This window comes from Vanessa tameamea, chromosome 8 (genome assembly GCF_037043105.1).
Source record: "Vanessa tameamea isolate UH-Manoa-2023 chromosome 8, ilVanTame1 primary haplotype, whole genome shotgun sequence".
Classification (NCBI taxonomy): domain Eukaryota; kingdom Metazoa; phylum Arthropoda; class Insecta; order Lepidoptera; family Nymphalidae; genus Vanessa; species Vanessa tameamea.
In genome coordinates this window covers 603568-616184 of record NC_087316.1, presented here as the reverse complement: position 1 = coordinate 616184, position 12617 = coordinate 603568, and positions in this window count along the sequence as shown.

Here is a 12617-nt window from a genome sequence, read left to right as displayed (position 1 = left end):
AAAATAAGCATCTTCCTATCTCATTGAACGTAAGAATATTTTTACCAACATCTAGATTATTTAATAGCACCGCGAAAACTAAAATTTATTTTACTTCTAAAATTGTATAATATAAAATAAAATCGTGAAATGTCAGAAATTCATATACAATATAAAATATCACAGAAGTAAGTTCTTACAAACAACCGTTACGTATATTACATGAAATTGATTTTTACTATTCTAGTATTAAATGGGGTTTTTAGTTATTGTCAAATAACTAAAACATTTTTATTTTATGTCGCGGCTAGAAGTTGTACGGCCTATAACCTTCCTCAACAAACGGACTAATAAACTTGAATAGAATTATAGAACGCGTAGTCTGAAATACGGGTAGCGTAACCATAAAGTCATTAGCTTTATGATATATATTTAACATGCATTCACTGAAACTATTCCGATATAAAGCTGACTTCGCGGTTAAGATTGTATAATCAGCTCTGAGGATTTCTCGTTGTAAATATGTACTTAAGTCGTTTTTATAAATGCCAAATTTTAGCAAATTCAAATAATAGGGAATTATCAGAATAACCAGGCTCATAAAGGTTTTGAGTATATCCCGCCGGAGGTTATGGCTCCAGTGCAATCGGGACACGTGAAGAGTTGAATACGTCACGTGTAGGTTTCCTCACGGTGTTTATCATCATCGACGAGCTCAATTATGTACGAAAATAAAGCACATGAAAATAAATAACTAATGACTGTTTGGATTTGCAATCGCCCTTTCCGGTTCAAATCCAAGTGTACTAAAACATTTCGATTCAAAGTACAGTTGTTTTTTATAAATATATCATAGATTTATTAGTGAGGATTTTAATTCGAGATAGACAAAATTATTTTAACACATAGTCTATAAACTTTGACAAAATATCATTCATCATTCATATATAAATAAGAGTGATCCAACAAAAACCCCTACGGCTTTGTATAATATGTATAATATATTTAACGTGCATGTGGACAAAGTCGCGGGAAGGCAACCCGTATAACCGTATATATCAAGCAGATATACCAAAATTCGAAATTGAAAACAGTCCAAGACCGCGACCGTTCGCTGACGATCGTAGTCAGGGCAATTGTATGCTTAATAGGTTCACGTTTCGCTTTATTATTTCCGAAGGTATGCAAAATAAATTCCTTTTTTCACCTTTCAGATCGTATCTCGGAAAAAAAACATAATAGACTATGTTTATTATTAGAAACGTTTACACAAATTATATGCACATTTATTAGAGACTTTATGTCAATAGATTTAAGGACTATAATACGATGCGATTATTAATTAGCAGATCAATAATTACATGGTTTAGAAAAAATAATTAAATTCCATGACCTATGGTCGAAATGTGCTACGAACGACCTAACAGTTGTCCGTAGTCTCGGAACGATTGTGTGTAATGTAAGGAGTTTGCTAATTAAAGTAATTATTTTTATATATCTTAATGTGAGTTTTGTCGCTGATAAAAATATCAGTAGCTGCTATTCAAGCCTGCGCTTTAAGGGAACGCTTGTTGGTGTTTGTTGAAGTGGTAATGAGTTTGAAATATGTAATGTAATTAAATATAATTACCGATGTAATTATAGACAAGCGCCCGTATCCTTTTATAGATAACCGAACAGGAAGAGACGGTAGGGACGAGTATGTGTCGTTCAATTTATGTGACGTCGCTGATGCAAGAAAAAATATATTTATTTTATTACGTAACAAACGGCTGTGCAAGTTATAACGCCAATTGTTCTCAAGTTTTTTGTTTTTTTTTAATATTACCTGTATCTTTTATTAATATTTATACGTTACAACGTTTTCTTTTTAATTTAAGGCAAACAATTCATGTCTTTCGTATCTATGTATTAAAAATAAGTACCTACATAGATACGAAATATACATAGAACGACTTCAAAAATGGAAAGGAGAAAATATTTTTTTTATGTGTTACCTTAAAACTCATGAATCGATTCTGAAAATGATATTTTTGTTTGGGAGTTTTGGAGTTCGGGTACACTTCCGGTTTGGTCCCATTTAAGTTTGAAAATAAATAGCAGCCTCATGGGTGAGAAAATGCGGTATGAAATTTTTATCAACTCAAATTTTATATATAAAATATTTTTTTTTCCGATTATTATTTAACGTCGACATCTTTTGTTAAAATTTTAATTTTATAAACATTTCAATAACGTGATATTAGGTTTGGGTTCACAAGGTTTTTCCGAATCGATACGATTTGGGAACCTTCAAGAAAAGTGCGTACTCCTTCCTTAAAGGCCGGTAACGCATCTGCAAGCCCCTCGGTGTTGCACTTTCCATCAGGTGAGCCTCCTGCTCGTTTGCCACCTATCACATAAAAAGACAGATTCATTATAGATACTAAAAGGACTCAGTCAGCGCTGTTGGTTTTGTTGTTGCAAGCGTTGTCAATCGACACTGCTTCAAAAGCAAGCATGATGACTGATTGAATGTCTCGTTGGTCTAGTGGCTAAATTATTGGGTTTTTCGGTGAAGAATTCTCAGTAATAGCCCAAAGTCTGGAAATTGGAAGTGTGTAAAGCCTGCGCCTGAACTCTATCCGGTCGTTACGTATTTGCCATCCTATCGGATTATAAGAGTAGCCGGTGGTAGCTTCACTTAATATAACTATTTTTTTTTGTTACATGACGATTCAAAAGTGCTCGTAAAAGCCTACTTGAATAAAGTATATTTTGATTTTGAACGGAATAAAGAGTGCACCTGTGTTTACGCACTGTGCACTATAATATGTCCTGTTAGTTGGCTGGTTTCCCTTGAGATTTGCCCCCGTGGCTGAAACCGGCCGGAAGACACCATCATCATTTATCAAATCAAATTTTATTCAAGTAAACCTCACAATTAAGCGTTTTTGAATTGTCAATATTTAAATATTACGGATTAGATCTCATCTTGCAAACTGTAACACAACAACGCTAAGTATTGCTGTTCAGCGATATATTATTTGTTGGTACCCACCCAGAAGGTGTTGCATAAAGCCAACAAAGACTTCAAGTAAGTCAGCATGTTACCAGTGTGTTTACAGTCCCCAATATAAATTCGAGAAATCGTCTTGCGCTTTTTTGTGTGCTTATGCTTATATTAAGAAATTTTAGAGAGATTTATCGTCGAAACACACATACAGACATATATATATTTTAATTTAACGACTCAATCCGTAAATGAAATTGAGAGTATTATTATATTAATAATTCAGGGAGTCATCTCGAATGAATGATATACATACATATATACCAACTGTATATGGCATACAAAAGAAGTTTCTTATTCATTTGTATGACCACGCCACTTGATAATGATAAGCTCTCCTGGATGTCTTATGGATTTCTTTCCTTTCAATATTATTTTGTCCATCAGCCCCAAAACAAGCCACGTGTAAATGATTTAGTAACTTCGTTGACGACCGCTCAGCGGCTCGTTGGTTCCGGGGTGTCCTGGGTTTAAACACCAGGTAGGGTCGAAAAAGTTCTTACTAACAGCCCGGAGCCTAGTAGTTGAGGATGTGTACACCCCCGTGCATTGGAAAATATGTAAAGCCGTTGGTCCTGCGCTTGAACTCTCTCGGGTCGTGACGGATGTGCCATTCCATCGGCACATATGAGAAAGGGGCATAAGAAGGTAAACCTGTGTCGGTGCACCCAATTGTACACTAGAATTTGTCCTGTATAATTGGCTGCTCTCCTTTGAAATAGTCCGCCTTGGCCTAAATCGGCTAAGGATACTGATTACCTTGGTGTGAAAACCCTTATTAAACATTCATACCTCTGATTGTCCCCACTGGTGACCGAGGCTGGTTCATTTGTCTGAGATGTGACCGAAATTTGTGCGGAGGGCAGATAGATTTCAATTATCTTGTAAACAACTATACAGCATGATTTTATAATAAAAAAACCTACAGACATAAACTCGTATTACCAATAAAATTTTGAGAAATACTAACCTAATCTTATACAATTATCCTGTTTTTATATCAATTCCGCACAGAGTATGTACTAAAAATATATTTGAATAATTAAACATTAAAATATGTTGTACTTTCATTTAAGTTAGATAATATAAAAAAATATTTTTAATATAATTTTAGTAGTTATGTACACTAATTGGTAAGACTTATCCAATAAATGAAATAATGTATATTCTACTATGTCCATTTTTAAAATATACTTATGCATTCCAAGCTTATCAAATTGACATAAACAGATAAACAAAATAATATGTTTACATTTCCGCATTTCAAAGATAGAACATTCTAAATTCAAAACATTGCGTTATCGATATCGGCAATCCGTCGCCGTCAATTCTGACAGCGACGTCAAAATCAGCTGACGGGGCACGTCAAACCGTTCTAAATTCGTGAAGATTGACATTGACGCGATATGAAGCTGTCACGCCGTTTCCAGCCAGCTTGTCACGCGTGACAGTCTATTTTCACGAATCGGTTTCAAAAAGAGACACGTATGCGTCTCGTTTTGAAATAAATATGACTGAAAATATTTTTAGAATAAATTTTAAACTTTGATATATATATTTTTTACATAATTCTACATAAAGTTATGTTGTTTTTGTAAATTTTTACGCTTATTATACTCATTATAATTATATCAAAACATACTTAATTCAAATCTTAGATAGATTTGAATCATTATATTATATTACTAAATCAAGATTTATGGTTGATGTAGATTCCACCTACAAGAAACGGCAAGTAACTCTAATAGTATAACAAGTAATAATTGAAACAAACAAGATTTATCTTTTACTTGTCTAAGTTCTGACATAAGTATAAAAATGATGAAACTTCGAGAACAAATGCTTTTCATGTGAGTTAGAACATATCAAAGCCCAGATAATTAGTAAATTTTGAAAACAAATGTGTAGCATAAAAATATTTTTTGATAATTATAGATGTTGTGACAAGTATCAGAGGCTCCATAGGAGGGCATGTAAACACAATCGTCACAATCTCATTAAAGCACTAATTATCCAATCATTTCCTAATACTCAATAACTTACCATATCCAAGAAGTAAATCCTTACAATGTTACAAGTTATATCGGCGACATCATTCAGCATGCCTTAATAAGGCTCGCGCGGTGACAGTGGTCGGCGAAGGGTGCGCAGGGGAGGGTGTGCGAGGACAGTGAGGGGGGCTGTATGTGCGAGCCTTAAGTGAATGAGAACAAAACGAAGGGGACAGCGTGTTGATGTAGATTTACGTGCTGCGGGCGTAGGGTGCTCTACTGGACCGACCTGGGAATACGGGAGGGGAGGAGAGGTGGTGATATACTTAAATTAATAAGATTAGTGAGAAATGGGTCAGAATACAGGTATTTGAAAAATCTAATTTCAATTGGTTTTTTTTTTTATCATTTCAATTATAAACTGTACCGTACAGTTACAGTAATACAGTCGTACAGTCTGTACGACGTGTATTTCTAATGTGTTTGTAATTGAAAGGTGTCCCAATTGACATATTTTGCATATCATTAATTTGTGGTTTGATTAATTTCGTGACAGTCCTTAACACAAAAAGCGCTTAAGCAGTTTTCTGGTAGCCGTCTCTCCCTCCAAACAAGAATTTAATGGTTCATCTTGACCATCATCGGCGAGAAGCAGTTGTATTATTTCAGATATTGTCTGAAACTTTTCTATTGGGGAGATAGGCCTACAATTATGAGGTACATTTTTTTTACTAAATGCTGATTTTAAATTCATTTCCAATTCATTTGTAAAGTTTGGTAGTTTGTTCAATTGTTTAGGCGGTTGTCAGGATCTACTTTTATAAATTCTAGTTTAGAAAACTGTAAAAATTTTAATATGTTAATAAAAAAAAATTAATATATCGTTTAACTAAGTGCATAATATAAACCTATAATTTCATTGTAATCGATATATTTAAATCAAAATTAAAAATAACTGTAAATATCATGATGCGTGGTGTGGACGCAAAAATGCTAGCACCATTTCCCCGTTGAATCGCAATTCTGATTCTCTATGCCGAAAATTAGTCAGCCCTCCTGTTACCAGCTAAGGCAATAAGACGGGGCGTTGTATATTTTAAAAACATATTTGCAAAGAGAACAAAGATATAATTTGGGATTAGAAACGTATATTTATAAAATGTATATTTCTTTTATTAAATTTTTAAATGTATATCAAATGATCGTTTATTTTGATAATGCTAATGAAACTCGAAGCAATCTGCTCCACTTCAATCCCTGTGCCATTATTTGAGACAGGATCGCGAGCTGTAGATAGCGCGGCGGCAGACATTTTTTGCTGTATATTTTTTCTTTCTGTATTCGCTTTGTGTCCACATACGCTAATACTAAGGGACTACCGATCTCTTGTAGGCTCTATGTCCTTAAGAAATTCTTTATACACACGCTTGTGGAGGATTCAATTTGCAAAGAATATGCCTTTGAATGATTCTAAAAATATATATCGGCTAATTCAGGACTTTAGTTAGCTTTCAAATACCTTTCGACATTGTTCAAGTAATTGTGTTTTTGTTAGGAGGGAGCAATGACCTTTTAAGTACTAGCCTCTTGTAAATCTTTTCATTCTAACTATGTCTTTTCTAATTTCGAACTATTTTATTCAAGACTGATTTGATTTATGATTGTATTGTTAAGTTTTAATATATTTGGATTTTTTTCCTTGACCATCACCATTCACTTTCCTAATCCCATTCGGTGTCAGTGCGTTGGGTAATTTGTATCTAATAGGATTTACCGACTTTTACAGCCTGACCTGACGCTTTTGTTAGTGTATTGGTTCCTCATCACTAATTATGGCGTATTTGCTAGATCGATGTTTGCGCTTACCAAAGTTCCCCCAGTCGGCGCTTATGACATACGGCTTCTGGGGAGGCTCTTTTTTATTTTGCCGTTTCCACACCTGCTTCGATTGACTCACCTAAGACTGGGACTTGTTAATAATTGTCACAATTGTATAAGATTAAGCTATTTATGCGAAGTTTCTTTTTTCCTGTTTTTTTCAAGTTGGGGTATCTCTCGGACCGGTAGCTAATTGCACTCTTAATACAAGTGTTATTTTTAGATATTTAATAAATATTTTGACGAATACTTTTAATTGATTAGTGAGTATGATTGTATGTACGTTTTTAAATTGGTACCTTTGTACTCAAAAGATAATAAAATAAAATAATAAAAGTTTTTTTTTTTTATATTTACAATAAATTCAAGAGACCATTTATACCGGGTCTTGCGTCATCCTGCCTTCCTGATTCATATCAATTAAAAATATAAACTAATTAGTATGTAACAATACAAATAAAAACTCTTATTCGCTTTGCCTGCGTCTGTCTGTATTTACATTTCGAAAGATAAAACTATAATAATATTTGCACGAATAAGCGACAAACCGAAAATAGTCTTTTAAGAACAAAATGATAATTATTTCGCCTCACATTACCCGACACTAAGTTGACATGCCACGTCGCGATACGGTGGTCACCCGCTCATTATGGTATTTCGATGCGCACACGCACGCACGCTCCGGCGGACTTTAAAAATTTTAAACGCATTTCGTTGCTATCTGTCATCGGGAGCGGACGTGTCCGCGGCTCCGATTAAATCTCACCGCGGTGGTCATTATAATAAAGAGCCCCGTAATAGCTACTGATAGTGAACGAAATGCTTTTTTTATTTTTAGACACATAAATATATGTTCACCAAATGTTTTAAACTGCTATTTGAATTCCCTATCTCATTTACAATATAATTTTTATTTGGGAAAGCTTTTTTTTTTGTAATATCCATCTCTGTATTACATGTGCCTAAATATATATAGGACAGAAACTACTAATAATTATAATTTGATTATCAATTCGAATATACATTTGATTATTTTTTTATTCGTATAGAATTAAAAAAGATTTCACAAACATCCTGTGGCTTGCCACATGAGTCGTACCTTTTAGTGAGTCAGTGAATAACCAGTTCTGGGTGCTCAAGATGTCAACAAAGATACACCAAGTAAAATTTAGAGGAAAATGGTTACTTTTTATTATTATAGATACTTAGACTTAAGACGCATTATATTACTTTGGGAAATACATAAGCCGATATGCATCTTAATTTATTTTGAATTAATTACTCAGACCAAGATTATATTAATTAAAAAATCGTGAATTTATAATTTTTTCTATGTATGTATACATAAATTTATTTGAACGTTATTGAGTTACTGAAAATGGAGGAAAAGAGTAAATACTGAGTTTTTCGCCGTTTCTTCTCCGTAGAATCTACTTTCCGAATTTGTGGTAGTTTTACATTTAATTTAACACTGTAACACGATTAGAAATGAGCCTACTTGAATAAAGAATATTTTGATTTTGTGTATTATTTTTAACATGAATGTTATTTTAATAGATATGATTTTTATAGATGTTTAATTTTTTTCAATATAAGTATTCTGTCTGTTTAATCGCTATTCGATTAACCTTGTTATTTGTCTGTTATAATATTTTGCTTAGCCTAACTTAACGATGCAATCCGTGGTTTTCTGTAATTTATAGTGCTTATTTTTTTTTTTAATTCTCACATTGATTAATACGGCCGAGAGGCTAACTGAGCGCTTTTTTCTACAATTTTAATTGAATTTAGTAGTTTTTATAGAAAAGTTATTATAAAACGAAAAAAAAAAATCAAATGAACAATCCGTTACTATTGCCTGTTTATAATTCCTAGATTAAATTAAATCAAAACCCTTCATTTAATAAAGAAGCATTATAATGATTTTACGTGGATAGAGTAAACACTACCACCGGTTTGGAAAATATAAAGCACTTATTTTTTTATACAATTAATTTCAACAAGTAAATTTTGTACCAGTTAACACGCATTCAATTTGTATTACATCTTAAAATGTTTTAATTGAACGAATTGTTCATTAATTACAATTAAACAATGTGTTACGCACAATAGCTGAAACATAATTCAATTACACGACAAGAATTAATTAATTATGTATCTATATCTTAATTATCGACGTCTTACATGATACACTTATTTGCTAATTGTTGCAATTACAAAGATAACATATAAATAAATATATCTATGTAACTACAAAGATTTCAATAAACAAATATAGTTTGTGATGAAAACTATTTCGTTCGTTCATGTATTAACCGACTGGGAAAATTTAATATTATTCTTAATTAACATACCTAGTTAATATATGTATAAACTGATGGCAAATTGTAGCTCCTTTCTTGCCTTACTTAAACGGTGGTAGCTTTAAAACGTGCAACTACTTGTAGTTTTTGAGTGAAGCCGTATAAATTATTGTCAGATCTCGTAGTAGTACTTTTAACAGGATATCGATGTATAAACGATTTCGGGTACTCAATCAGAACGAGTTCAGGGACAATTGATTTCCAAGGAAAAGGAGTGTAAGTAAGGAATACTCGCAGAGGGTTTCAACTCAAGTTCAGGATATGCGACTTTTTAACCTAACGACTAGATCAACGAGGTGACTTCTAAAACCTTACGTTAAATAGTCCCACTAGTAGGTTATTTGCTACTGAGAGTAATACACGTGTTTGTTTTTATTTTAATAAATTAACGATCAAAGTAGTTAAGCTTAATTATAATAATTTAAAACATATAATATGAAAAGGTGACTGTTAATTATTTTTGTATATTAATTGATAAATTTAATATGTAAAATCAGCTTTAATTATAATCATTTGTATGTAATACAAATGTGCCAATCAACACAAACATCATAAATGTTAAACAGTAAATAAACACATATCTAGAAACGGAGTACCCCCAAAGATGCTCTTTTTTCTATATACCGGGTAGGCACATGACTCCACTCCAACTGATGGTAAGTGGTAGAATCCAAAAGCGAAGATGGTACAGTCAGGGAAAATGAATAGAACTAGTCGCCCTCGCCATGACAGCAAGATGCCTCTTCACACCTCTTTTGAAGGAACCCAGGTTCTATGAGGACTACACGTGTGCTGGTAGAGATTTGATGGGATAAGTAACTTATTAATTGAGTGTGAATTGATTTTAAGGTACTTGTGAAAGCCAAATAATATAATGATTTTAACAACACAGTATAACAAAAAAATATATTGCTATTAAGAATATGCTTATATATATTTCGGTATTTTTATGTTATTAGTTCGTGAACGTTGTGTGCAAAAAATATGAGTATCTACTTAAGTAAGAAAAACAATTTTGAATAATATTTTTGTTTATACGCATATGAAATGCGTAATAAATTTATACTTTTACGTGCAAATATTTCTCAGTTAATCTCGGAGATACGGCGTCCTTCATCTAATCTCGTCAACATTCACTCAAACGTCATTCATAGTTGATACGCTTGTCAATATAGAATCTTATAAAGCACTCGATTGAAATATCAAATATAATAATGCAACAATGTCGAGTTAAATAATAAGTTACTTTTTATTTGAATTAGGCGGACGGGCAACCGGTCCACCTTAGTAACTAAGATGTTATGTTCCTTGTACCTGTAGTTACACTGGCTCACTCACAAATCGGAACGATATATTCACATCACTAGCTATTGACGTTTAGTATTGACTGCCTTTCCTTATTAAAACAAATAGATTTGCTTCAAGAATCAAAAGGTACTCCAAAAGGCTTATTGACTACTATAATGAAAATCTTATATATTTCTTAGCCGTCTTAAGATACCACTGGTTCGGAGTGTAGATTTAACCGGATATAACCGGTAATAAACTCGCTAGTCTCGTCCTCACTCTCTACATTAAAAATTAATTCAAATCGTATGTAAGTATATAAGTTCCTTCGAATAGTTATTTACAAGTTGATTAAACGTAAAGTAATATATCGTTTCTTTATTTACAAACACCATCTAATTAATCTGCAATGCAGCTCACTATGACCCAAAACGAATGAAACAAAATCCTAAGCAATTCATTAAAACTTTCCCCGTGATGACCCTCCCTCCTATTTACCGGATAGTGGGAGTTTTCCTCAACCGGCAACACTAACGGCGCGACAACGAGCCAAGTTAGATTGGTAGACATAACACGCGCCTTCGAGATGAGATTTTTGCGCCCATCGGAACATCTCCTGACGTTTGTCTTGTTTTAAAACGAAGTTTCTGTTTCGAAAGAAATAATGTTTTGTCCCTCAAAGTTATTTCCAGGTAACGTTTCAGAATGCGATTCATTTCTTTTCATCTAAACGAGACATATTATCTAGAAAACGATATCTGTGAGTGTATTTTTTTGCATCAGAAGCCGAGTATTAAGTTGATAAACACACGTGACCGGCTTTGTCCACTTCTGTCTGGTTTAAAAGCTGAGTGAGCCGGTGTAAGTACGGTCACAAATAACATAATATCTTAGATATTTCATGACCAATGATTCGCGGCGCATTGACAGTGTAAGGAGTGGTTTATTATTATTGCGGTGCCAGGGGCCATGGGCGAAAGTAACTTACTGTCAGGATCATTGGCTCGTTTGCCTTCATACAATAAATTTAAAAAAAAAAACTATAGATTAACTCAAAGATGATTTTGTTATCAAATTACTCGCCTTATATGACATTCAATCGTCCCGACTATCGTAATATACTGTTCGTTTATGTTTCCCTTCACAACTGATATTTTACGCGAATCGATCATGACCCTCCCCGACTTAGTAGGTTAAGTATTTAGATCGATATATTATATTTTATATATTTAGTATCACTAATACAATTATTAGTTATATTATATCATATAGAACGAGCCGGCGGCATCAACAGTCTTCCAACTGTTTACGAAGACGCCACGTAGGTATAAAACCTAGACAAAAATATGTGCTTTATTAAATATATATATGATAACAATAAATTATAATAATGAACGAGAATTTAGTTTTATTTTGATAAGAGAACAAGAAGATATCGATGTCATTTTTAAAAGTAAAAAATATTTTTTTCACGCCTACACTAATGATAATATGTTTACACGTTCAACACATAAATAATGAGTACGTGTCTATTGTGTTAACAATTAATTCTTAACAGACTTTAAAATACATTCGAATAAATTCAAAACATTTCTATATTAAGCACTCAACAGAACAAGTAACGCCATCTGTCTTCGCAATAATAAAACGCCTGAATGCATTTTACCAAACACAATAATTATAATTTATTGCAATTTGACTGGATTCTCGCTAAAATATAAAACTTTTATGTTTAAAGTGTTTTTATATGATTTCCATATACGTAATTACAAATGGTTTCCTGACTCGCACCTGCAAACAAATAACACGTACCTACGTACCTACCGACTTTATTACAATTATTACTTTCAATTCTATGTAATGCATAGTTTAAATTTATAAATATCGCATACCACGCTCTGGCACTTAATTATATTATTTTTAATTCGGGTTAATTATTCACGTGTTCGTAGAAATAACCAGACGATATAATGTATCCTTAAATTATCATTTCATACATAAATAAAAGTAAATGTATGCAAACATTTCATTTTATTATAACGTCGGTGATAGTCGGTGAATTTATTT